Genomic DNA, 27,370 nt, shown 5'->3' on the forward strand with positions numbered 1-27,370 from the left:
GGAGCCGGTTCGAGATGACACTTTCCTTGCCTTTTTGCCTTACCCGTGCAATTCGCTGCAGAGATGTTCACACCTGGATATGAGCCACATGGATACCAACTGAGTCGACGAGAAGCGACTCAATAAATTTTGCTAAACTCCACGGTGCTGATTAGAAATGCAGTTTCTGTTCACATCAATCTAAAAGGCAGTTTCTGAACATAGTAACAGAAGTCAAAAGGTAATTAGCTCACCCCACCCCCACTCCGGAAGAGGTGCTAACTGCCCTTGAGTGCTTTTTTGTTCTCGATGTGAAGAGCTCTCACGCCTGAGTCACCTTCACACGTCTCTGGTTGCTGAGTGAATCACAAAGAAGGAATTTCACCAGAGCTGCAACTGCCTCACTTCCCCACTCGCCCTCCCAGTTTACATTTTCCTGCTCGTCAGTGATTTAAAGAAAACCAAATGGATGCGATGTCATTCTGTAGCCTCTCTGTCGATTCCTCCGTTTCAGTTCCAACGTGGTTAGATCTCGGGCCGCTATCAAAGCACAGGTCCAGAGGTTCTCTGAGAGTGTAATTTCTTTCATTGCTGTTGCTAATTGAATGAGCCACTAACGTGCGAACTGCTCCAAAACATGATTCAGGACCTGTGGTAACAACTCACGCACGTTGAATACCGACAGACCGCTTCCAAATGATGTCCTTCATAGACGACTTTGGGGGTACATTTGACAGACAGACTAGTTCAGGAATCCGCGGTGCGCTGTGACACCAGCGCATCAGCTTCTTCCCTGTCTTGAAAACGGGCCGCCTGCGCAAGGAATGCAAGTGCGATACTGATTTTCGTGGAAGGATCAGAAGGCGATAACTACACTCTCAAACAGAATGGCATATGATCACAATCAGGTTGGAGAAAAACTTTACAATGCTTTGCACAGTAATTAAATGGAGTTGCATTACATTTCACTACGAGAGCAGATTTGTTCAAGCAAATTCGAAGGCAGGTTTGCAGATGGGAAAGCAAGCAAGCAAACTCCGCTCCTGTCCATGTAAGATGCTGCAGTTGAAGAACAAAGCAGTTTCTGCCCAGTTTCGAACTGGGGACCTTTCGCGCGTAAGGCGAACGTGATGACTACTACACTACAGAAACAAGGCGCAGTCGCCACTGCTCAGGCTCAGTGGCACCCAGCACTGAAAGTTGAAGCCATTTTACCTTTCACCTTTCTGTTTCCAATCGCTCGTTGTTTAATGGGACTTCTTTAATTTTGGCTATGTGGTGAGCATGGACGAGATACACCGAAGTATCTGTTTCCACGCGGTGTGCGCCAATAACATTGTGTTGCTTACACCGGTTGTAAAGGATTACTTTTTAGCGGAGCTGGCCGTCGCAGTCTGTGGCACAATCATTTAGTCTGTTCGACTGCTCAAGGGAAAGGTAGCGTTGTAAGACACTGCAGAAACGAACGACTTCCTTACTTTTGCTCCGACTGACCATACTCCGGGAAATTTTCCCAGATTCTCAGTTGAGGATTTTTGCAGCTGGAAGTTACCTCAGAAACCCTGTTAATTCGAAATGTATTGAGCGAATCGCAAAACAGAAAGCATTTAACACGGAACACAAACAAAACTGGCAAACCAAATGCATTTTCAGACACAGCGAGCATGAATGCAAAATGTGAGACAGGCCGGGGGCATGAGTCATAAAGTAATCTCACAACTAACAACAGGGCAATTCCAAACTGCTCTTTCAAACATACTGGAGCCTGAGTGCACCACCACTTCCCAGACAATGCTGAAAAGAGAGAAAGAAAGAACACAATAAGAATGGGCCATAAAAAAGTGAATTTCACCAATCACAGACTGGATTAGATTACCTTTCCCTTCCGATGTCCGCAGGATGGAAATGAAGGAAATGGGAGAAATTCAATAACATGTGACATCGCAATTCATTGGAACGATTTTCCCATTGGCCATAAAACAAAATAACGACGAGTCGTGCCACCGCAGGACTTTGTTTCACAACAGCAATGAAATCACAGTCGACATTCGGTTCCAGTAAACGCTCAACTTGCCTGCGACAGCAGAGCTGTTTGCGATTTTCCACGCAGGAGGCGAACACGATCATGACAGCACAGACACCGGAAAAGTTGGGACTTTGCCACACCACAGTTCATTGCCCGGGAAGCAAACCCAATTTTCTTCGGTTTTAAACAGAAATGCAGCAGGAGTCGAAACAGCATTTTAACAAGCTGCGTCGTTGGAAACGATCAGCAGAAATGGCAGCGGTGGGATTCGAACCCACGCCTCTGTCGAGACTGGAGCCTTAATCCAGCGTCTTAGACCGCTCGGCCACACTACCAGCCAGCCGCGCTGCCCCATTTTCTTGCACTTCCAATTGTGCTCCTGCATAACAACCGATGCAAAGCCACGTGAAAAGGGTTCCATGGTCCCTCTCCGACTCGCACAACTGCTGGGATGTGCCCGTCTACAATATCAATTTCGCAGCAGATAATGATAGCCCATCAATCCAGACAACTATCAATGGTAAGCTGAGTCTATCTTCTCAGAATCTTTTCAACTACAAATGTATCTGTGAGTGCGTGAGAACATGCGATCGGTTATGATTTGGTCAAATTACCATGAGCTGCTTGACATTACTGCAATTTCGATTCTTGCTTTGCTAAATGATTTCACCCTTTGATCGAAACAGGACAACTTTCACGTTTACACGGAACATGAAACACACCGGACTACCGGGAAAATGCACAAAGCTGAGCAGGCCGTGTTCCACATCATACCGCGCAGCATCGTTTCAGTCACTGTTTTGCAGAATAAGAGTCCCAAAGAATGTTCTCCACCCTAAAACCGGAGGTAGCATTACAATCCGAGAACGACAGATCACATTGTGAGGATGCTCTGACCTCGGAGCCGGTTCGAGATGACACTTTCCTTGCCTTTTTGCCTTACCCGTGCAATTCGCTGCAGAGATGTTCACACCTGGATATGAGCCACATGGATACCAACTGAGTCGACGAGAAGCGACTCAATAAATTTTGCTAAACTCCACGGTGCTGATTAGAAATGCAGTTTCTGTTCACATCAATCTAAAAGGCAGTTTCTGAACATAGTAACAGAAGTCAAAAGGTAATTAGCTCACCCCACCCCCACTCCGGAAGAGGTGCTAACTGCCCTTGAGTGCTTTTTTGTTCTCGATGTGAAGAGCTCTCACGCCTGAGTCACCTTCACACGTCTCTGGTTGCTGAGTGAATCACAAAGAAGGAATTTCACCAGAGCTGCAACTGCCTCACTTCCCCACTCGCCCTCCCAGTTTACATTTTCCTGCTCGTCAGTGATTTAAAGAAAACCAAATGGATGCGATGTCATTCTGTAGCCTCTCTGTCGATTCCTCCGTTTCAGTTCCAACGTGGTTAGATCTCGGGCCGCTATCAAAGCACAGGTCCAGAGGTTCTCTGAGAGTGTAATTTCTTTCATTGCTGTTGCTAATTGAATGAGCCACTAACGTGCGAACTGCTCCAAAACATGATTCAGGACCTCTGGTAACAACTCACGCACGTTGAATACCGACAGACCGCTTCCAAATGATGTCCTTCATAGACGACTTTGGGGGTACATTTGACAGACAGACTAGTTCAGGAATCCGCGGTGCGCTGTGACACCAGCGCATCAGCTTCTTCCCTGTCTTGAAAACGGGCCGCCTGCGCAAGGAATGCAAGTGCGATACTGATTTTCGTGGAAGGATCAGAAGGCGATAACTACACTCTCAAACAGAATGGCATATGATCACAATCAGGTTGGAGAAAAACTTGACAATGCTTTGCACAGTAATTAAATGGAGTTGCATTACATTTCACTACGAGAGCAGATTTGTTCAAGCAAATTCGAAGGCAGGTTTGCAGATGGGAAAGCAAGCAAGCAAACTCCGCTCCTGTCCATGTAAGATGCTGCAGTTGAAGAACAAAGCAGTTTCTGCCCAGTTTCGAACTGGGGACCTTTCGCGCGTAAGGCGAACGTGATGACTACTACACTACAGAAACAAGGCGCAGTCGCCACTGCTCAGGCTCAGTGGCACCCAGCACTGAAAGTTGAAGCCATTTTACCTTTCACCTTTCTGTTTCCAATCGCTCGTTGTTTAATGGGACTTCTTTAATTTTGGCTATGTGGTGAGCATGGACGAGATACACCGAAGTATCTGTTTCCACGCGGTGTGCGCCAATAACATTGTGTTGCTTACACCGGCTGTGAAGGATTACTTTTTAGCGGAGCTGGCCGTCGCAGTCTGTGGCACAATCATTTAGTCTGTTCGACTGCTCACGGGAAAGGTAGCGTTGTAAGACACTGCAGAAACGAACGACTTCCTTACTTTTGCTCCGACTGACCATACTCCGGGAAATTTTCCCAGATTCTCAGTTGAGGATTTTTGCAGCTGGAAGTTACCTCAGAAACCCTGTTAATTCGAAATGTATTGAGCGAATCGCAAAACAGAAAGCATTTAACACGGAACACAAACAAAACTGGCAAACCAAATGCATTTTCAGACACAGCGAGCATGAATGCAAAATGTGAGACAGGCCGGGGGCATGAGTCATAAAGTAATCTCACAACTAACAACAGGGCAATTCCAAACTGCTCTTTCAAACATACTGGAGCCTGAGTGCACCACCACTTCCCAGACAATGCTGAAAAGAGAGAAAGAAAGAACACAATAAGAATGGGCCATAAAAAAGTGAATTTCACCAATCACAGACTGGATTAGATTACCTTTCCCTTCCGATGTCCGCAGGACGGAAATGAAGGAAATGGGAGAAATTCAATAACATGTGACATCGCAATTCATTGGAACGATTTTCCCATTGGCCATAAAACAAAATAACGACGAGTCGTGCCACCGCAGGACTTTGTTTCACAACAGCAATGAAATCACAGTCGACATTCGGTTCCAGTAAACGCTCAACTTGCCTGCGACAGCAGAGCTGTTTGCGATTTTCCACGCAGGAGGCGAACACGATCATGACAGCACAGACACCGGAAAAGTTGGGACTTTGCCACACCACAGTTCATTGCCCGGGAATCAAACCCAATTTTCTTCGGTTTTAAACAGAAATGCAGCAGGAGTCGAAACAGCATTTTAACAAGCTGCGTCGTTGGAAACGATCAGCAGAAATGGCAGCGGTGGGATTCGAACCCACGCCTCAGTCGAGACTGGAGCCTTAATCCAGCGCCTTAGACCGCTCGGCCACACTACCAGCCAGCCGCGCTGCCCCATTTTCTTGCACTTCCAATTGTGCTCCTGCATAACAACCGATGCAAAGCCACGTGAAAAGGGTTCCATGGTCCCTCTCCGACTCGCACAACTGCTGGGATGTGCCCGTCTACAATATCAATTTCGCAGCAGATAATGATAGCCCATCAATCCAGACAACTATCAATGGTAAGCTGAGTCTATCTTCTCAGAATCTTTTCAACTACAAATGTATCTGTGAGTGCGTGAGAACATGCGATCGGTTATGATTTGGTCAAATTACGATGAGCTGCTTGACATTACTGCAATTTCGATTCTTGCTTTGCTAAATGATTTCACCCTTTGATCGAAACAGGACAACTTTCACGTTTACACGGAACATGAAACACACCGGACTACCGGGAAAATGCACAAAGCTGAGCAGGCCGTGTTCCACATCATACCGCGCAGCATCGTTTCAGTCACTGTTTTGCAGAATAAGAGTCCCAAAGAATGTTCTCCACCCTAAAACCGGAGGTAGCATTACAATCCGAGAACGACAGATCACATTGTGAGGATGCTCTGACCTCGGAGCCGGTTCGAGATGACACTTTCCTTGCCTTTTTGCCTTACCCGTGCAATTCGCTGCAGAGATGTTCACACCTGGATATGAGCCACATGGATACCAACTGAGTCGACGAGAAGCGACTCAATAAATTTTGCTAAACTCCACGGTGCTGATTAGAAATGCAGTTTCTGTTCACATCAATCTAAAAGGCAGTTTCTGAACATAGTAACAGAAGTCAAAAGGTAATTAGCTCACCCCACCCCCACTCCGGAAGAGGTGCTAACTGCCCTTGAGTGCTTTTTTGTTCTCGATGTGAAGAGCTCTCACGCCTGAGTCACCTTCACACGTCTCTGGTTGCTGAGTGAATCACAAAGAAGGAATTTCACCAGAGCTGCAACTGCCTCACTTCCCCACTCGCCCTCCCAGTTTACATTTTCCTGCTCGTCAGTGATTTAAAGAAAACCAAATGGATGCGATGTCATTCTGTAGCCTCTCTGTCGATTCCTCCGTTTCAGTTCCAACGTGGTTAGATCTCGGGCCGCTATCAAAGCACAGGTCCAGAGGTTCTCTGAGAGTGTAATTTCTTTCATTGCTGTTGCTAATTGAATGAGCCACTAACGTGCGAACTGCTCCAAAACATGATTCAGGACCTCTGGTAACAACTCACGCACGTTGAATACCGACAGACCGCTTCCAAATGATGTCCTTCATAGACGACTTTGGGGGTACATTTGACAGACAGACTAGTTCAGGAATCCGCGGTGCGCTGCGACACCAGCGCATCAGCTTCTTCCCTGTCTTGAAAACGGGCCGCCTGCGCAAGGAATGCAAGTGCGATACTGATTTTCGTGGAAGGATCAGAAGGCGATAACTACACTCTCAAACAGAATGGCATATGATCACAGTCAGGTTGGAGAAAAACTTTACAATGCTTTGCACAGTAATTAAATGGAGTTGCATTACATTTCACTACGAGAGCAGATTTGTTCAAGCAAATTCGAAGGCAGGTTTGCAGATGGGAAAGCAAGCAAGCAAACTCCGCTCCTGTCCATGTAAAATGCTGCAGTTGAAGAACAAAGCAGTTTCTGCCCAGTTTCGAACTGGGGACCTTTCGCGCGTAAGGCGAACGTGATGACCACTACACTACAGAAACAAGGCGCAGTCGCCACTGCTCAGGCTCAGTGGCACCCAGCACTGAAAGTTGAAGCCATTTTACCTTTCACCTTTCTGTTTCCAATCGCTCGTTGTTTAATGGGACTTCTTTAATTTTGGCTATGTGGTGAGCATGGACGAGATACACCGAAGTATCTGTTTCCACGCGGTGTGCGCCAATAACATTGTGTTGCTTACACCGGCTGTGAAGGATTACTTTTTAGCGGAGCTGGCCGTCGCAGTCTGTGGCACAATCATTTAGTCTGTTCGACTGCTCACGGGAAAGGTAGCGTTGTAAGACACTGCAGAAACGAACGACTTCCTTACTTTTGCTCCGACTGACCATACTCCGGGAAATTTTCCCAGATTCTCAGTTGAGGATTTTTGCAGCTGGAAGTTACCTCAGAAACCCTGTTAATTCGAAATGTATTGAGCGAATCGCAAAACAGAAAGCATTTAACACGGAACACAAACAAAACTGGCAAACCAAATGCATTTTCAGACACAGCGAGCATGAATGCAAAATGTGAGACAGGCCGGGGGCATGAGTCATAAAGTAATCTCACAACTAACAACAGGGCAATTCCAAACTGCTCTTTCAAACATACTGGAGCCTGAGTGCACCACCACTTCCCAGACAATGCTGAAAAGAGAGAAAGAAAGAACACAATAAGAATGGGCCATAAAAAAGTGAATTTCACCAATCACAGACTGGATTAGATTACCTTTCCCTTCCGATGTCCGCAGGACGGAAATGAAGGAAATGGGAGAAATTCAATAACATGTGACATCGCAATTCATTGGAACGATTTTCCCATTGGCCATAAAACAAAATAACGACGAGTCGTGCCACCGCAGGACTTTGTTTCACAACAGCAATGAAATCACAGTCGACATTCGGTTCCAGTAAACGCTCAACTTGCCTGCGACAGCAGAGCTGTTTGCGATTTTCCACGCAGGAGGCGAACACGATCATGACAGCACAGACACCGGAAAAGTTGGGACTTTGCCACACCACAGTTCATTGCCCGGGAAGCAAACCCAATTTTCTTCGGTTTTAAACAGAAATGCAGCAGGAGTCGAAACAGCATTTTAACAAGCTGCGTCGTTGGAAACGATCAGCAGAAATGGCAGCGGTGGGATTCGAACCCACGCCTCAGTCGAGACTGGAGCCTTAATCCAGCGCCTTAGACCGCTCGGCCACACTACCAGCCAGCCGCGCTGCCCCATTTTCTTGCACTTCCAATTGTGCTCCTGCATAACAACCGATGCAAAGCCACGTGAAAAGGGTTCCATGGTCCCTCTCCGACTCGCACAACTGCTGGGATGTGCCCGTCTACAATATCAATTTCGCAGCAGATAATGATAGCCCATCAATCCAGACAACTATCAATGGTAAGCTGAGTCTATCTTCTCAGAATCTTTTCAACTACAAATGTATCTGTGAGTGCGTGAGAACATGCGATCGGTTATGATTTGGTCAAATTACCATGAGCTGCTTGACATTACTGCAATTTCGATTCTTGCTTTGCTAAATGATTTCACCCTTTGATCGAAACAGGACAACTTTCACGTTTACACGGAACATGAAACACACCGGACTACCGGGAAAATGCACAAAGCTGAGCAGGCCGTGTTCCACATCATACCGCGCAGCATCGTTTCAGTCACTGTTTTGCAGAATAAGAGTCCCAAAGAATGTTCTCCACCCTAAAACCGGAGGTAGCATTACAATCCGAGAACGACAGATCACATTGTGAGGATGCTCTGACCTCGGAGCCGGTTCGAGATGACACTTTCCTTGCCTTTTTGCCTTACCCGTGCAATTCGCTGCAGAGATGTTCACACCTGGATATGAGCCACATGGATACCAACTGAGTCGACGAGAAGCGACTCAATAAATTTTGCTAAACTCCACGGTGCTGATTAGAAATGCAGTTTCTGTTCACATCAATCTAAAAGGCAGTTTCTGAACATAGTAACAGAAGTCAAAAGGTAATTAGCTCACCCCACCCCCACTCCGGAAGAGGTGCTAACTGCCCTTGAGTGCTTTTTTGTTCTCGATGTGAAGAGCTCTCACGCCTGAGTCACCTTCACACGTCTCTGGTTGCTGAGTGAATCACAAAGAAGGAATTTCACCAGAGCTGCAACTGCCTCACTTCCCCACTCGCCCTCCCAGTTTACATTTTCCTGCTCGTCAGTGATTTAAAGAAAACCAAATGGATGCGATGTCATTCTGTAGCCTCTCTGTCGATTCCTCCGTTTCAGTTCCAACGTGGTTAGATCTCGGGCCGCTATCAAAGCACAGGTCCAGAGGTTCTCTGAGAGTGTAATTTCTTTCATTGCTGTTGCTAATTGAATGAGCCACTAACGTGCGAACTGCTCCAAAACATGATTCAGGACCTCTGGTAACAACTCACGCACGTTGAATACCGACAGACCGCTTCCAAATGATGTCCTTCATAGACGACTTTGGGGGTACATTTGACAGACAGACTAGTTCAGGAATCCGCGGTGCGCTGCGACACCAGCGCATCAGCTTCTTCCCTGTCTTGAAAACGGGCCGCCTGCGCAAGGAATGCAAGTGCGATACTGATTTTCGTGGAAGGATCAGAAGGCGATAACTACACTCTCAAACAGAATGGCATATGATCACAATCAGGTTGGAGAAAAACTTTACAATGCTTTGCACAGTAATTAAATGGAGTTGCATTACATTTCACTACGAGAGCAGATTTGTTCAAGCAAATTCGAAGGCAGGTTTGCAGATGGGAAAGCAAGCAAGCAAACTCCGCTCCTGTCCATGTAAAATGCTGCAGTTGAAGAACAAAGCAGTTTCTGCCCAGTTTCGAACTGGGGACCTTTCGCGCGTAAGGCGAACGTGATGACCACTACACTACAGAAACAAGGCGCAGTCGCCCCTGCTCAGGCTCAGTGGCACCCAGCACTGAAAGTTGAAGCCATTTTACCTTTCACCTTTCTGTTTCCAATCGCTCGTTGTTTAATGGGACTTCTTTAATTTTGGCTATGTGGTGAGCATGGACGAGATACACCGAAGTATCTGTTTCCACGCGGTGTGCGCCAATAACATTGTGTTGCTTACACCGACTGTAAAGTATTACTTTTTAGCGGAGCTTGCCGTCGCAGTCTGTGGCACAATCATTTAGTCTGTTCGACTGCTCACGGGAAAGGTAGCGTTGTAAGACACTGCAGAAACGAACGACTTCCTTACTTTTGCTCCGACTGACCATACTCCGGGAAATTTTCCCAGATTCTCAGTTGGGGATTTTTGCAGCTGGAAGTTACCTCAGAAACCCTGTTAATTCGAAATGTATTGAGCGAATCGCAAAACAGAAAGCATTTAACACGGAACACAAACAAAACTGGCAAACCAAATGCATTTTCAGACACAGCGAGCATGAATGCAAAATGTGAGACAGGCCGGGGGCATGAGTCATAAAGTAATCTCACAACTAACAACAGGGCAATTCCAAACTGCTCTTTCAAACATACTGGAGCCTGAGTGCACCACCACTTCCCAGACAATGCTGAAAAGAGAGAAAGAAAGAACACAATAAGAATGGGCCATAAAAACGTGAATTTCACCAATCACAGACTGGATTAGATTACCTTTCCCTTCCGATGTCCGCAGGACGGAAATGAAGGAAATGGGAGAAATTCAATAACATGTGACATCGCAATTCATTGGAACGATTTTCCCATTGGCCATAAAACAAAATAACGACGAGTCGTGCCACCGCAGGACTTTGTTTCACAACAGCAATGAAATCACAGTCGACATTCGGTTCCAGTAAACGCTCAACTTGCCTGCGACAGCAGAGCTGTTTGCGATTTTCCACGCAGGAGGCGAACACGATCATGACAGCACAGACACCGGAAAAGTTGGGACTTTGCCACACCACAGTTCATTGCCCGGGAAGCAAACCCAATTTTCTTCGGTTTTAAACAGAAATGCAGCAGGAGTCGAAGCAGCATTTTAACAAGCTGCGTCGTTGGAAACGATCAGCAGAAATGGCAGCGGTGGGATTCGAACCCACGCCTCTGTCGAGACTGGAGCCTTAATCCAGCGCCTTAGACCGCTCGGCCACACTACCAGCCAGCCGCGCTGCATCATTTTCTTGCACTTCAAATTGTGCTCCTGCATAACAACCGATGCAAAGCCACGTGAAAAGCGTTCCATGGTCCCTCTCCGACTCGCACAACTGCTGGGATGTGCCCGTCTACAATATCAATTTCGCAGCAGATAATGATAGCCCATCAATCCAGACAACTATCAATGGTAAGCTGAGTCTATCTTCTCAGAATCTTTTCAACTACAAATGTATCTGTGAGTGCGTGAGAACATGCGATCGGTTATGATTTGGTCAAATTACCATGAGCTGCTTGACATTACTGCAATTTCGATTTTTGCTTTGCTAAATGATTTCACCCTTTGATCGAAACAGGACAACTTTCACGTTTACACGGAACATGAAACACACCGGACTACCGGGAAAATGCACAAAGCTGAGCAGGCCGTGTTCCACATCATACCGCGCAGCATCGTTTCAGTCACTGTTTTGCAGAATAAGAGTCCCAAAGAATGTTCTCTACCCTAAAACCGGAGGTAGCATTACAATCCGAGAACGACAGATCACATTGTGAGGATGCTCTGACCTCGGAGCCGGTTCGAGATGACACTTTCCTTGCCTTTTTGCCTTACCCGTGCAATTCGCTGCAGAGATGTTCACACCTGGATATGAGCCACATGGATACCAACTGAGTCGACGAGAAGCGACTCAATAAATTTTGCTAAACTCCACGGTGCTGATTAGAAATGCAGTTTCTGTTCACATCAATCTAAAAGGCAGTTTCTGAACATAGTAACAGAAGTCAAAAGGTAATTAGCTCACCCCACCCCCACTCCGGAAGAGGTGCTAACTGCCCTTGAGTGCTTTTTTGTTCTCGATGTGAAGAGCTCTCACGCCTGAGTCACCTTCACACGTCTCTGGTTGCTGAGTGAATCACAAAGAAGGAATTTCACCAGAGCTGCAACTGCCTCACTTCCCCACTCGCCCTCCCAGTTTACATTTTCCTGCTCGTCAGTGATTTAAAGAAAACCAAATGGATGCGATGTCATTCTGTAGCCTCTCTGTCGATTCCTCCGTTTCAGTTCCAACGTGGTTAGATCTCGGGCCGCTATCAAAGCACAGGTCCAGAGGTTCTCTGAGAGTGTAATTTCTTTCATTGCTGTTGCTAATTGAATGAGCCACTAACGTGCGAACTGCTCCAAAACATGATTCAGGACCTCTGGTAACAACTCACGCACGTTGAATACCGACAGACCGCTTCCAAATGATGTCCTTCATAGACGACTTTGGGGGTACATTTGACAGACAGACTAGTTCAGGAATCCGCGGTGCGCTGTGACACCAGCGCATCAGCTTCTTCCCTGTCTTGAAAACGGGCCGCCTGCGCAAGGAATGCAAGTGCGATACTGATTTTCGTGGAAGGATCAGAAGGCGATAACTACACTCTCAAACAGAATGGCATATGATCACAATCAGGTTGGAGAAAAACTTTACAATGCTTTGCACAGTAATTAAATGGAGTTGCATTACATTTCACGACGAGAGCAGATTTGTTCAAGCAAATTCGAAGGCAGGTTTGCAGATGGGAAAGCAAGCAAGCAAACTCCGCTCCTGTCCATGTAAAATGCTGCAGTTGAAGAACAAAGCAGTTTCTGCCCAGTTTCGAACTGGGGACCTTTCGCGCGTAAGGCGAACGTGATGACCACTACACTACAGAAACAAGGCGCAGTGGCCACTGCTCAGGCTCAGTGGCACCCAGCACTGAAAGTTGAAGCCATTTTACCTTTCACCTTTCTGTTTCCAATCGCTCGTTGTTTAATGGGACTTCTTTAATTTTGGCTATGTGGTGAGCATGGACGAGATACACCGAAGTATCCGTTTCCACGCGGTGTGCGCCAATAACATTGTGTTGCTCACACCGGCTGTAAAGGATTACTTTTTAGCGGAGCTGGCCGTCGCAGTCTGTGGCACAATCATTTAGTCTGTTCGACTGCTCACGGGAAAGGTAGCGTTGTAAGACACTGCAGAAACGAACGACTTCCTTACTTTTGCTCCGACTGACCATACTCCGGGAAATTTTCCCAGATTCTCAGTTGAGGATTTTTGCAGCTGGAAGTTACCTCAGAAACCCTGTTAATTCGAAATGTATTGAGCGAATCGCAAAAAAGAAAGCATTTAACACGGAACACAAACAAAACTGGCAAACCAAATGCATTTTCAGACACAGCGAGCATGAATGCAAAATGTGAGACAGGCCGGGGGCATGAGTCATAAAGTAATCTCACAACTAACAACAGGGCAATTCCAAACTGCTCTTTCAAACATACTGGAGCCTGAGTGCACCACCACTTCCCAGACAATGCTGAAAAGAGAGAAAGAAAGAACACAATAAGAATGGGCCATAAAAAAGTGAATTTCACCAATCACAGACTGGATTAGATTACCTTTCCCTTCCGATGTCCGCAGGACGGAAATGAAGGAAATGGGAGAAATTCAATAACATGTGACATCGCAATTCATTGGAACGATTTTCCCATTGGCCATAAAACAAAATAACGACGAGTCGTGCCACCGCAGGACTTTGTTTCACAACAGCAATGAAATCACAGTCGACATTCGGTTCCAGTAAACGCCAAACTTGCCTGCGACAGCAGAGCTGTTTGCGATTTTCCACGCAGGAGGCGAACACGATCATGACAGCACAGACACCGGAAAAGTTGGGACTTTGCCACACCACAGTTCATTGCCCGGGAAGCAAACCCAATTTTCTTCGGTTTTAAACAGAAATGCAGCAGGAGTCGAAACAGCATTTTAACAAGCTGCGTCGTTGGAAACGATCAGCAGAAATGGCAGCGGTGGGATTCGAACCCACGCCTCTGTCGAGACTGGAGCCTTAATCCAGCGCCTTAGACCGCTCGGCCACACTACCAGCCAGCCGCGCTGCCCCATTTTCTTGCACTTCCAATTGTGCTCCTGCATAACAACCGATGCAAAGCCACGTGAAAAGGGTTCCATGGTCCCTCTCCGACTCGCACAACTGCTGGGATGTGCCCGTCTACAATATCAATTTCGCAGCAGATAATGATAGCCCATCAATCCAGACAACTATCAATGGTAAGCTGAGTCTATCTTCTCAGAATCTTTTCAACTACAAATGTATCTGTGAGTGCGTGAGAACATGCGATCGGTTATGATTTGGTCAAATTACCATGAGCTGCTTGACATTACTGCAATTTCGATTCTTGCTTTGCTAAATGATTTCACCCTTTGATCGAAACAGGACAACTTTCACGTTTACACGGAACATGAAACACACCGGACTACCGGGAAAATGCACAAAGCTGAGCAGGCCGTGTTCCACATCATACCGCGCAGCATCGTTTCAGTCACTGTTTTGCAGAATAAGAGTCCCAAAGAATGTTTTCCACCCTAAAACCGGAGGTAGCATTACAATCCGAGAACGACAGATCACATTGTGAGGATGCTCTGACCTCGGAGCCGGTTCGAGATGACACTTTCCTTGCCTTTTTGCCTTACCCGTGCAATTCGCTGCAGAGATGTTCACACCTGGATATGAGCCACATGGATACCAACTGAGTCGACGAGAAGCGACTCAATAAATTTTGCTAAACTCCACGGTGCTGATTAGAAATGCAGTTTCTGTTCACATCAATCTAAAAGGCAGTTTCTGAACATAGTAACAGAAGTCAAAAGGTAATTAGCTCACCCCACCCCCACTCCGGAAGAGGTGCTAACTGCCCTTGAGTGCTTTTTTGTTCTCGATGTGAAGAGCTCTCACGCCTGAGTCACCTTCACACGTCTCTGGTTGCTGAGTGAATCACAAAGAAGGAATTTCACCAGAGCTGCAACTGCCTCACTTCCCCACTCGCCCTCCCAGTTTACATTTTCCTGCTCGTCAGTGATTTAAAGAAAACCAAATGGATGCGATGTCATTCTGTAGCCTCTCTGTCGATTCCTCCGTTTCAGTTCCAACGTGGTTAGATCTCGGGCCGCTATCAAAGCACAGGTCCAGAGGTTCTCTGAGAGTGTAATTTCTTTCATTGCTGTTGCTAATTGAATGAGCCACTAACGTGCGAACTGCTCCAAAACATGATTCAGGACCTCTGGTAACAACTCACGCACGTTGAATACCGACAGACCGCTTCCAAATGATGTCCTTCATAGACGACTTTGGGGGTACATTTGACAGACAGACTAGTTCAGGAATCCGCGGTGCGCTGCGACACCAGCGCATCAGCTTCTTCCCTGTCTTGAAAACGGGCCGCCTGCGCAAGGAATGCAAGTGCGATACTGATTTTCGTGGAAGGATCAGAAGGCGATAACTACACTCTCAAACAGAATGGCATATGATCACAATCAGGTTGGAGAAAAACTTTACAATGCTTTGCACAGTAATTAAATGGAGTTGCATTACATTTCACTACGAGAGCAGATTTGTTCAAGCAAATTCGAAGGCAGGTTTGCAGATGGGAAAGCAAGCAAGCAAACTCCGCTCCTGTCCATGTAAAATGCTGCAGTTGAAGAACAAAGCAGTTTCTGCCCAGTTTCGAAATGGGGACCTTTCGCGCGTAAGGCGAACGTGATGACCACTACACTACAGAAACAAGGCGCAGTGGCCACTGCTCAGGCTCAGTGGCACCCAGCACTGAAAGTTGAAGCCATTTTACCTTTCACCTTTCTGTTTCCAATCGCTCGTTGTTTAATGGGACTTCTTTAATTTTGGCTATGTGGTGAGCATGGACGAGATACACCGAAGTATCCGTTTCCACGCGGTGTGCGCCAATAACATTGTGTTGCTCACACCGGCTGTAAAGGATTACCTTTTAGCGGAGCTGGCCGTCGCAGTCTGTGGCACAATCATTTAGTCTGTTCGACTGCTCACGGGAAAGGTAGCGTTGTAAGACACTGCAGAAACGAACGACTTCCTTACTTTTGCTCCGACTGACCATACTCCGGGAAATTTTCCCAGATTCTCAGTTGAGGATTTTTGCAGCTGGAAGTTACCTCAGAAACCCTGTTAATTCGAAATGTATTGAGCGATTCGCAAAACAGAAAGCATTTAACACGGAACACAAACAAAACTGGCAAACCAAATGCATTTTCAGACACAGCGAGCATGAATGCAAAATGTGAGACAGGCCGGGGGCATGAGTCATAAAGTAATCTCACAACTAACAACAGGGCAATTCCAAACTGCTCTTTCAAACATACTGGAGCCTGAGTGCACCACCACTTCCCAGACAATGCTGAAAAGAGAGAAAGAAAGAACACAATAAGAATGGGCCATAAAAAAGTGAATTTCACCAATCACAGACTGGATTAGATTACCTTTCCCTTCCGATGTCCGCAGGACGGAAATGAAGGAAATGGGAGAAATTCAATAACATGTGACATCGCAATTCATTGGAACGATTTTCCCATTGGCCATAAAACAAAATAACGACGAGTCGTGCCACCGCAGGACTTTGTTTCACAACAGCAATGAAATCACAGTCGACATTCGGTTCCAGTAAACGCTCAACTTGCCTGCGACAGCAGAGCTGTTTGCGATTTTCCACGCAGGAGGCGAACACGATCATGACAGCACAGACACCGGAAAAGTTGGGACTTTGCCACACCACAGTTCATTGCCCGGGAAGCAAACCCAATTTTCTTCGGTTTTAAACAGAAATGCAGCAGGAGTCGAAACAGCATTTTAACAAGCTGCGTCGTTGGAAACGATCAGCAGAAATGGCAGCGGTGGGATTCGAACCCACGCCTCTGTCGAGACTGGAGCCTTAATCCAGCGCCTTAGACCGCTCGGCCACACTACCAGCCAGCCGCGTTGCATCATTTTCTTGCACTTCCAATTGTGCTCCTGCATAACAACCGATGCAAAGCCACGTGAAAAGGGTTCCATGGTCCCTCTCCGACTCGCACAACTGCTGGGATGTGCCCGTCTACAATATCAATTTCGCAGCAGATAATGATAGCCCATCAATCCAGACAACTATCAATGGTAAGCTGAGTCTATCTTCTCAGAATCTTTTCAACTACAAATGTATCTGTGAGTGCGTGAGAACATGCGATCGGTTATGATTTGGTCAAATTACCATGAGCTGCTTGACATTACTGCAATTTCGATTCTTGCTTTGCTAAATGATTTCACCCTTTGATCGAAACAGGACAACTTTCACGTTTACACGGAACATGAAACACACCGGACTACCGGGAAAATGCACAAAGCTGAGCAGGCCGTGTTCCACATCATACCGCGCAGCATCGTTTCAGTCACTGTTTTGCAGAATAAGAGTCCCAAAGAATGTTTTCCACCCTAAAACCGGAGGTAGCATTACAATCCGAGAACGACAGATCACATTGTGAGGATGCTCTGACCTCGGAGCCGGTTCGAGATGACACTTTCCTTGCCTTTTTGCCTTACCCGTGCAATTCGCTGCAGGGATGTTCACACCTGGATATGAGCCACATGGATACCAACTGAGTCGACGAGAAGCGACTCAATAAATTTTGCTAAACTCCACGGTGCTGATTAGAAATGCAGTTTCTGTTCACATCAATCTAAAAGGCAGTTTCTGAACATAGTAACAGAAGTCAAAAGGTAATTAGCTCACCCCACCCCCACTCCGGAAGAGGTGCTAACTGCCCTTGAGTGCTTTTTTGTTCTCGATGTGAAGAGCTCTCACGCCTGAGTCACCTTCACACGTCTCTGGTTGCTGAGTGAATCACAAAGAAGGAATTTCACCAGAGCTGCAACTGCCTCACTTCCCCACTCGCCCTCCCAGTTTACATTTTCCTGCTCGTCAGTGATTTAAAGAAAACCAAATGGATGCGATGTCATTCTGTAGCCTCTCTGTCGATTCCTCCGTTTCAGTTCCAACGTGGTTAGATCTCGGGCCGCTATCAAAGCACAGGTCCAGAGGTTCTCTGAGAGTGTAATTTCTTTCATTGCTGTTGCTAATTGAATGAGCCACTAACGTGCGAACTGCTCCAAAACATGATTCAGGACCTCTGGTAACAACTCACGCACGTTGAATACCGACAGACCGCTTCCAAATGATGTCCTTCATAGACGACTTTGGGGGTACATTTGACAGACAGACTAGTTCAGGAATCCGCGGTGCGCTGCGACACCAGCGCATCAGCTTCTTCCCTGTCTTGAAAACGGGCCGCCTGCGCAAGGAATGCAAGTGCGATACTGATTTTCGTGGAAGGATCAGAAGGCGATAACTACACTCTCAAACAGAATGGCATATGATCACAATCAGGTTGGAGAAAAACTTTACAATGCTTTGCACAGTAATTAAATGGAGTTGCATTACATTTCACTACGAGAGCAGATTTGTTCAAGCAAATTCGAAGGCAGGTTTGCAGATGGGAAAGCAAGCAAGCAAACTCCGCTCCTGTCCATGTAAAATGCTGCAGTTGAAGAACAAAGCAGTTTCTGCCCAGTTTCGAAATGGGGACCTTTCGCGCGTAAGGCGAACGTGATGACCACTACACTACAGAAACAAGGCGCAGTGGCCACTGCTCAGGCTCAGTGGCACCCAGCACTGAAAGTTGAAGCCATTTTACCTTTCACCTTTCTGTTTCCAATCGCTCGTTGTTTAATGGGACTTCTTTAATTTTGGCTATGTGGTGAGCATGGACGAGATACACCGAAGTATCCGTTTCCACGCGGTGTGCGCCAATAACATTGTGTTGCTCACACCGGCTGTAAAGGATTACCTTTTAGCGGAGCTGGCCGTCGCAGTCTGTGGCACAATCATTTAGTCTGTTCGACTGCTCACGGGAAAGGTAGCGTTGTAAGACACTGCAGAAACGAACGACTTCCTTACTTTTGCTCCGACTGACCATACTCCGGGAAATTTTCCCAGATTCTCAGTTGAGGATTTTTGCAGCTGGAAGTTACCTCAGAAACCCTGTTAATTCGAAATGTATTGAGCGATTCGCAAAACAGAAAGCATTTAACACGGAACACAAACAAAACTGGCAAACCAAATGCATTTTCAGACACAGCGAGCATGAATGCAAAATGTGAGACAGGCCGGGGGCATGAGTCATAAAGTAATCTCACAACTAACAACAGGGCAATTCCAAACTGCTCTTTCAAACATACTGGAGCCTGAGTGCACCACCACTTCCCAGACAATGCTGAAAAGAGAGAAAGAAAGAACACAATAAGAATGGGCCATAAAAAAGTGAATTTCACCAATCACAGACTGGATTAGATTACCTTTCCCTTCCGATGTCCGCAGGACGGAAATGAAGGAAATGGGAGAAATTCAATAACATGTGACATCGCAATTCATTGGAACGATTTTCCCATTGGCCATAAAACAAAATAACGACGAGTCGTGCCACCGCAGGACTTTGTTTCACAACAGCAATGAAATCACAGTCGACATTCGGTTCCAGTAAACGCTCAACTTGCCTGCGACAGCAGAGCTGTTTGCGATTTTCCACGCAGGAGGCGAACACGATCATGACAGCACAGACACCGGAAAAGTTGGGACTTTGCCACACCACAGTTCATTGCCCGGGAAGCAAACCCAATTTTCTTCGGTTTTAAACAGAAATGCAGCAGGAGTCGAAACAGCATTTTAACAAGCTGCGTCGTTGGAAACGATCAGCAGAAATGGCAGCGGTGGGATTCGAACCCACGCCTCTGTCGAGACTGGAGCCTTAATCCAGCGCCTTAGACCGCTCGGCCACACGACCAGCCAGCCGCGCTGCATCATTTTCTTGCACTTCAAATTGTGCTCCTGCATAACAACCGATGCAAAGCCACGTGAAAAGCGTTCCATGGTCCCTCTCCGACTCGCACAACTGCTGGGATGTGCCCGTCTACAATATCAATTTCGCAGCAGATAATGATAGCCCATCAATCCAGACAACTATCAATGGTAAGCTGAGTCTATCTTCTCAGAATCTTTTCAACTACAAATGTATCTGTGAGTGCGTGAGAACATGCGATCGGTTATGATTTGGTCAAATTACCATGAGCTGCTTGACATTACTGCAATTTCGATTCTTGCTTTGCTAAATGATTTCACCCTTTGATCGAAACAGGACAACTTTCACGTTTACACGGAACATGAAACACACCGGACTACCGGGAAAATGCACAAAGCTGAGCAGGCCGTGTTCCACATCATACCGCGCAGCATCGTTTCAGTCACTGTTTTGCAGAATAAGAGTCCCAAAGAATGTTTTCCACCCTAAAACCGGAGGTAGCATTACAATCCGAGAACGACAGATCACATTGTGAGGATGCTCTGACCTCGGAGCCGGTTCGAGATGACACTTTCCTTGCCTTTTTGCCTTACCCGTGCAATTCGCTGCAGGGATGTTCACACCTGGATATGAGCCACATGGATACCAACTGAGTCGACGAGAAGCGACTCAATAAATTTTGCTAAACTCCACGGTGCTGATTAGAAATGCAGTTTCTGTTCACATCAATCTAAAAGGCAGTTTCTGAACATAGTAACAGAAGTCAAAAGGTAATTAGCTCACCCCACCCCCACTCCGGAAGAGGTGCTAACTGCCCTTGAGTGCTTTTTTGTTCTCGATGTGAAGAGCTCTCACGCCTGAGTCACCTTCACACGTCTCTGGTTGCTGAGTGAATCACAAAGAAGGAATTTCACCAGAGCTGCAACTGCCTCACTTCCCCACTCGCCCTCCCAGTTTACATTTTCCTGCTCGTCAGTGATTTAAAGAAAACCAAATGGATGCGATGTCATTCTGTAGCCTCTCTGTCGATTCCTCCGTTTCAGTTCCAACGTGGTTAGATCTCGGGCCGCTATCAAAGCACAGGTCCAGAGGTTCTCTGAGAGTGTAATTTCTTTCATTGCTGTTGCTAATTGAATGAGCCACTAACGTGCGAACTGCTCCAAAACATGATTCAGGACCTCTGGTAACAACTCACGCACGTTGAATACCGACAGACCGCTTCCAAATGATGTCCTTCATAGACGACTTTGGGGGTACATTTGACAGACAGACTAGTTCAGGAATCCGCGGTGCGCTGCGACACCAGCGCATCAGCTTCTTCCCTGTCTTGAAAACGGGCCGCCTGCGCAAGGAATGCAAGTGCGATACTGATTTTCGTGGAAGGATCAGAAGGCGATAACTACACTCTCAAACAGAATGGCATATGATCACAATCAGGTTGGAGAAAAACTTTACAATGCTTTGCACAGTAATTAAATGGAGTTGCATTACATTTCACTACGAGAGCAGATTTGTTCAAGCAAATTCGAAGGCAGGTTTGCAGATGGGAAAGCAAGCAAGCAAACTCCGCTCCTGTCCATGTAAAATGCTGCAGTTGAAGAACAAAGCAGTTTCTGCCCAGTTTCGAAATGGGGACCTTTCGCGCGTAAGGCGAACGTGATGACCACTACACTACAGAAACAAGGCGCAGTGGCCACTGCTCAGGCTCAGTGGCACCCAGCACTGAAAGTTGAAGCCATTTTACCTTTCACCTTTCTGTTTCCAATCGCTCGTTGTTTAATGGGACTTCTTTAATTTTGGCTATGTGGTGAGCATGGACGAGATACACCGAAGTATCCGTTTCCACGCGGTGTGCGCCAATAACATTGTGTTGCTTACACCGGCTGTAAAGGATTACTTTTTAGCGGAGCTGGCCGTCGCAGTCTGTGGCACAATCATTTAGTCTGTTCGACTGCTCACGGGAAAGGTAGCGTTGTAAGACACTGCAGAAACGAACGACTTCCTTACTTTTGCTCCGACTGACCATACTCCGGGAAATTTTCCCAGATTCTCAGTTGAGGATTTTTGCAGCTGGAAGTTACCTCAGAAACCCTGTTAATTCGAAATGTATTGAGCGATTCGCAAAACAGAAAGCATTTAACACGGAACACAAACAAAACTGGCAAACCAAATGCATTTTCAGACACAGCGAGCATGAATGCAAAATGTGAGACAGGCCGGGGGCATGAGTCATAAAGTAATCTCACAACTAACAACAGGGCAATTCCAAACTGCTCTTTCAAACATACTGGAGCCTGAGTGCACCACCACTTCCCAGACAATGCTGAAAAGAGAGAAAGAAAGAACACAATAAGAATGGGCCATAAAAAAGTGAATTTCACCAATCACAGACTGGATTAGATTACCTTTCCCTTCCGATGTCCGCAGGACGGAAATGAAGGAAATGGGAGAAATTCAATAACATGTGACATCGCAATTCATTGGAACGATTTTCCCATTGGCCATAAAACAAAATAACGACGAGTCGTGCCACCGCAGGACTTTGTTTCACAACAGCAATGAAATCACAGTCGACATTCGGTTCCAGTAAACGCTCAACTTGCCTGCGACAGCAGAGCTGTTTGCGATTTTCCACGCAGGAGGCGAACACGATCATGACAGCACAGACACCGGAAAAGTTGGGACTTTGCCACACCACAGTTCATTGCCCGGGAAGCAAACCCAATTTTCTTCGGTTTTAAACAGAAATGCAGCAGGAGTCGAAACAGCATTTTAACAAGCTGCGTCGTTGGAAACGATCAGCAGAAATGGCAGCGGTGGGATTCGAACCCACGCCTCTGTCGAGACTGGAGCCTTAATCCAGCGCCTTAGACCGCTCGGCCACACTACCAGCCAGCCGCGCTGCCCCATTTTCTTGCACTTCCAATTGTGCTCCTGCATAACAACCGATGCAAAGCCACGTGAAAAGGGTTCCATGGTCCCTCTCCGACTCGCACAACTGCTGGGATGTGCCCGTCTACAATATCAATTTCGCAGCAGATAATGATAGCCCATCAATCCAGACAACTATCAATGGTAAGCTGAGTCTATCTTCTCAGAATCTTTTCAACTACAAATGTATCTGTGAGTGCGTGAGAACATGCGATCGGTTATGATTTGGTCAAATTACCATGAGCTGCTTGACATTACTGCAATTTCGATTCTTGCTTTGCTAAATGATTTCACCCTTTGATCGAAACAGGACAACTTTCACGTTTACACGGAACATGAAACACACCGGACTACCGGGAAAATGCACAAAGCTGAGCAGGCCGTGTTCCACATCATACCGCGCAGCATCGTTTCAGTCACTGTTTTGCAGAATAAGAGTCCCAAAGAATGTTCTCCACCCTAAAACCGGAGGTAGCATTACAATCCGAGAACGACAGATCACATTGTGAGGATGCTCTGACCTCGGAGCCGGTTCGAGATGACACTTTCCTTGCCTTTTTGCCTTACCCGTGCAATTCGCTGCAGGGATGTTCACACCTGGATATGAGCCACATGGATACCAACTGAGTCGACGAGAAGCGACTCAATAAATTTTGCTAAACTCCACGGTGCTGATTAGAAATGCAGTTTCTGTTCACATCAATCTAAAAGGCAGTTTCTGGACATAGTAACAGAAGTCAAAAGGTAATTAGCTCACCCCACCCCCACTCCGGAAGAGGTGCTAACTGCCCTTGAGTGCTTTTTTGTTCTCGATGTGAAGAGCTCTCACGCCTGAGTCACCTTCACACGTCTCTGGTTGCTGAGTGAATCACAAAGAAGGAATTTCACCAGAGCTGCAACTGCCTCACTTCCCCACTCGCCCTCCCAGTTTACATTTTCCTGCTCGTCAGTGATTTAAAGAAAACCAAATGGATGCGATGTCATTCTGTAGCCTCTCTGTCGATTCCTCCGTTTCAGTTCCAACGTGGTTAGATCTCGGGCCGCTATCAAAGCACAGGTCCAGAGGTTCTCTGAGAGTGTAATTTCTTTCATTGCTGTTGCTAATTGAATGAGCCACTAACGTGCGAACTGCTCCAAAACATGATTCAGGACCTCTGGTAACAACTCACGCACGTTGAATACCGACAGACCGCTTCCAAATGATGTCCTTCATAGACGACTTTGGGGGTACATTTGACAGACAGACTAGTTCAGGAATCCGCGGTGCGCTGCGACACCAGCGCATCAGCTTCTTCCCTGTCTTGAAAACGGGCCGCCTGCGCAAGGAATGCAAGTGCGATACTGATTTTCGTGGAAGGATCAGAAGGCGATAACTACACTCTCAAACAGAATGGCATATGATCACAATCAGGTTGGAGAAAAACTTTACAATGCTTTGCACAGTAATTAAATGGAGTTGCATTACATTTCACTACGAGAGCAGATTTGTTCAAGCAAATTCGAAGGCAGGTTTGCAGATGGGAAAGCAAGCAAGCAAACTCCGCTCCTGTCCATGTAAAATGCTGCAGTTGAAGAACAAAGCAGTTTCTGCCCAGTTTCGAACTGGGGACCTTTCGCGCGTAAGGCGAACGTGATGACCACTACACTACAGAAACAAGGCGCAGTCGCCCCTGCTCAGGCTCAGTGGCACCCAGCACTGAAAGTTGAAGCCATTTTACCTTTCACCTTTCTGTTTCCAATCGCTCGTTGTTTAATGGGACTTCTTTAATTTTGGCTATGTGGTGAGCATGGACGAGATACACCGAAGTATCTGTTTCCACGCGGTGTGCGCCAATAACATTGTGTTGCTTACACCGACTGTAAAGTATTACTTTTTAGCGGAGCTTGCCGTCGCAGTCTGTGGCACAATCATTTAGTCTGTTCGACTGCTCACGGGAAAGGTAGCGTTGTAAGACACTGCAGAAACGAACGACTTCCTTACTTTTGCTCCGACTGACCATACTCCGGGAAATTTTCCCAGATTCTCAGTTGGGGATTTTTGCAGCTGGAAGTTACCTCAGAAACCCTGTTAATTCGAAATGTATTGAGCGAATCGCAAAACAGAAAGCATTTAACACGGAACACAAACAAAACTGGCAAACCAAATGCATTTTCAGACACAGCGAGCATGAATGCAAAATGTGAGACAGGCCGGGGGCATGAGTCATAAAGTAATCTCACAACTAACAACAGGGCAATTCCAAACTGCTCTTTCAAACATACTGGAGCCTGAGTGCACCACCACTTCCCAGACAATGCTGAAAAGAGAGAAAGAAAGAACACAATAAGAATGGGCCATAAAAACGTGAATTTCACCAATCACAGACTGGATTAGATTACCTTTCCCTTCCGATGTCCGCAGGACGGAAATGAAGGAAATGGGAGAAATTCAATAACATGTGACATCGCAATTCATTGGAACGATTTTCCCATTGGCCATAAAACAAAATAACGACGAGTCGTGCCACCGCAGGACTTTGTTTCACAACAGCAATGAAATCACAGTCGACATTCGGTTCCAGTAAACGCTCAACTTGCCTGCGACAGCAGAGCTGTTTGCGATTTTCCACGCAGGAGGCGAACACGATCATGACAGCACAGACACCGGAAAAGTTGGGACTTTGCCACACCACAGTTCATTGCCCGGGAAGGAAACCCAATTTTCTTCGGTTTTAAACAGAAATGCAGCAGGAGCCGAAGCAGCATTTTAACAAGCTGCGTCGTTGGATTCGAACCCACGCCTCTGTCGAGACTGGAGCCTTAATCCAGCGCCTTAGACCGCTCGGCCACACTACCAGCCAGCCGCGCTGCATCATTTTCTTGCACTTCAAATTGTGCTCCTGCATAACAACCGATGCAAAGCCACGTGAAAAGCGTTCCATGGTCCCTCTCCGACTCGCACAACTGCTGGGATGTGCCCGTCTACAATATCAATTTCGCAGCAGATAATGATAGCCCATCAATCCAGACAACTATCAATGGTAAGCTGAGTCTATCTTCTCAGAATCTTTTCAACTACAAATGTATCTGTGAGTGCGTGAGAACATGCGATCGGTTATGATTTGGTCAAATTACCATGAGCTGCTTGACATTACTGCAATTTCGATTCTTGCTTTGCTAAATGATTTCACCCTTTGATCGAAACAGGACAACTTTCACGTTTACACGGAACATGAAACACACCGGACTACCGGGAAAATGCACAAAGCTGAGCAGGCCGTGTTCCACATCATACCGCGCAGCATCGTTTCAGTCACTGTTTTGCAGAATAAGAGTCCCAAAGAATGTTTTCCACCCTAAAACCGGAGGTAGCATTACAATCCGAGAACGACAGATCACATTGTGAGGATGCTCTGACCTCGGAGCCGGTTCGAGATGACACTTTCCTTGCCTTTTTGCCTTACCCGTGCAATTCGCTGCAGGGATGTTCACACCTGGATATGAGCCACATGGATACCAACTGAGTCGACGAGAAGCGACTCAATAAATTTTGCTAAACTCCACGGTGCTGATTAGAAATGCAGTTTCTGTTCACATCAATCTAAAAGGCAGTTTCTGAACATAGTAACAGAAGTCAAAAGGTAATTAGCTCACCCCACTCCCACTCCGGAAGAGGTGCTAACTGCCCTTGAGTGCTTTTTTGTTCTCGATGTGAAGAGCTCTCACGCCTGAGTCACCTTCACACGTCTCTGGTTGCTGAGTGAATCACAAAGAAGGAATTTCACCAGAGCTGCAACTGCCTCACTTCCCCACTCGCCCTCCCAGTTTACATTTTCCTGCTCGTCAGTGATTTAAAGAAAACCAAATGGATGCGATGTCATTCTGTAGCCTCTCTGTCGATTCCTCCGTTTCAGTTCCAACGTGGTTAGATCTCGGGCCGCTATCAAAGCACAGGTCCAGAGGTTCTCTGAGAGTGTAATTTCTTTCATTGCTGTTGCTAATTGAATGAGCCACTAACGTGCGAACTGCTCCAAAACATGATTCAGGACCTCTGGTAACAACTCACGCACGTTGAATACCGACAGACCGCTTCCAAATGATGTCCTTCATAGACGACTTTGGGGGTACATTTGACAGACAGACTAGTTCAGGAATCCGCGGTGCGCTGCGACACCAGCGCATCAGCTTCTTCCCTGTCTTGAAAACGGGCCGCCTGCGCAAGGAATGCAAGTGCGATACTGATTTTCGTGGAAGGATCAGAAGGCGATAACTACACTCTCAAACAGAATGGCATATGATCACAATCAGGTTGGAGAAAAACTTTACAATGCTTTGCACAGTAATTAAATGGAGTTGCATTACATTTCACTACGAGAGCAGATTTGTTCAAGCAAATTCGAAGGCAGGTTTGCAGATGGGAAAGCAAGCAAGCAAACTCCGCTCCTGTCCATGTAAAATGCTGCAGTTGAAGAACAAAGCAGTTTCTGCCCAGTTTCGAACTGGGGACCTTTCGCGCGGAAGGCGAACGTGATGACCACTACACTACAGAAACAAGGCGCAGTGGCCACTGCTCAGGCTCAGTGGCACCCAGCACTGAAAGTTGAAGCCATTTTACCTTTCACCTTTCTGTTTCCAATCGCTCGTTGTTTAATGGGACTTCTTTAATTTTGGCTAT

At 46.6% G+C, this 27,370-nt stretch overlaps 1 protein-coding gene and 11 non-coding genes across 12 annotated transcripts in view; all 12 read right to left on the minus strand.

The window, feature by feature from the left end:
- LOC148139665 (uncharacterized) overlaps window positions 1-27,370 on the minus strand; it is a 481,109-nt gene that overhangs the window by 235,530 nt on the left and 218,209 nt on the right. The gene's annotated exons all lie outside the window — the stretch shown is intronic.
- trnal-aag (transfer RNA leucine (anticodon AAG)) lies at window positions 5,164-5,245 on the minus strand. Its single transcript has one exon. It is a non-coding gene; the product is annotated as a tRNA-Leu (tRNA).
- Window positions 6,869-6,941, minus strand: trnav-uac (transfer RNA valine (anticodon UAC)). The gene has a single exon. It is a non-coding gene; the product is annotated as a tRNA-Val (tRNA).
- On the minus strand, window positions 8,069-8,150 carry trnal-aag (transfer RNA leucine (anticodon AAG)). Its single transcript has one exon. It is a non-coding gene; the product is annotated as a tRNA-Leu (tRNA).
- Window positions 9,774-9,846, minus strand: trnav-uac (transfer RNA valine (anticodon UAC)). The gene has a single exon. It is a non-coding gene; the product is annotated as a tRNA-Val (tRNA).
- Window positions 10,974-11,055, minus strand: trnal-aag (transfer RNA leucine (anticodon AAG)). Its single transcript has one exon. It is a non-coding gene; the product is annotated as a tRNA-Leu (tRNA).
- On the minus strand, window positions 12,679-12,751 carry trnav-uac (transfer RNA valine (anticodon UAC)). The gene has a single exon. It is a non-coding gene; the product is annotated as a tRNA-Val (tRNA).
- On the minus strand, window positions 13,879-13,960 carry trnal-aag (transfer RNA leucine (anticodon AAG)). Its single transcript has one exon. It is a non-coding gene; the product is annotated as a tRNA-Leu (tRNA).
- trnal-aag (transfer RNA leucine (anticodon AAG)) lies at window positions 16,784-16,865 on the minus strand. The gene has a single exon. It is a non-coding gene; the product is annotated as a tRNA-Leu (tRNA).
- Window positions 22,594-22,675, minus strand: trnal-aag (transfer RNA leucine (anticodon AAG)). Its single transcript has one exon. It is a non-coding gene; the product is annotated as a tRNA-Leu (tRNA).
- On the minus strand, window positions 24,299-24,371 carry trnav-uac (transfer RNA valine (anticodon UAC)). The gene has a single exon. It is a non-coding gene; the product is annotated as a tRNA-Val (tRNA).
- On the minus strand, window positions 27,175-27,247 carry trnag-ucc (transfer RNA glycine (anticodon UCC)). Its single transcript has one exon. It is a non-coding gene; the product is annotated as a tRNA-Gly (tRNA).

Source organism: Chiloscyllium plagiosum, unplaced genomic scaffold, assembly GCF_037043375.1.
Source record: "Chiloscyllium plagiosum isolate Xiang-an unplaced genomic scaffold, Cpla_swu_hap1 HiC_scaffold_38, whole genome shotgun sequence".
In the NCBI taxonomy this organism is placed as follows: Eukaryota; Metazoa; Chordata; class Chondrichthyes; order Orectolobiformes; family Hemiscylliidae; genus Chiloscyllium; species Chiloscyllium plagiosum.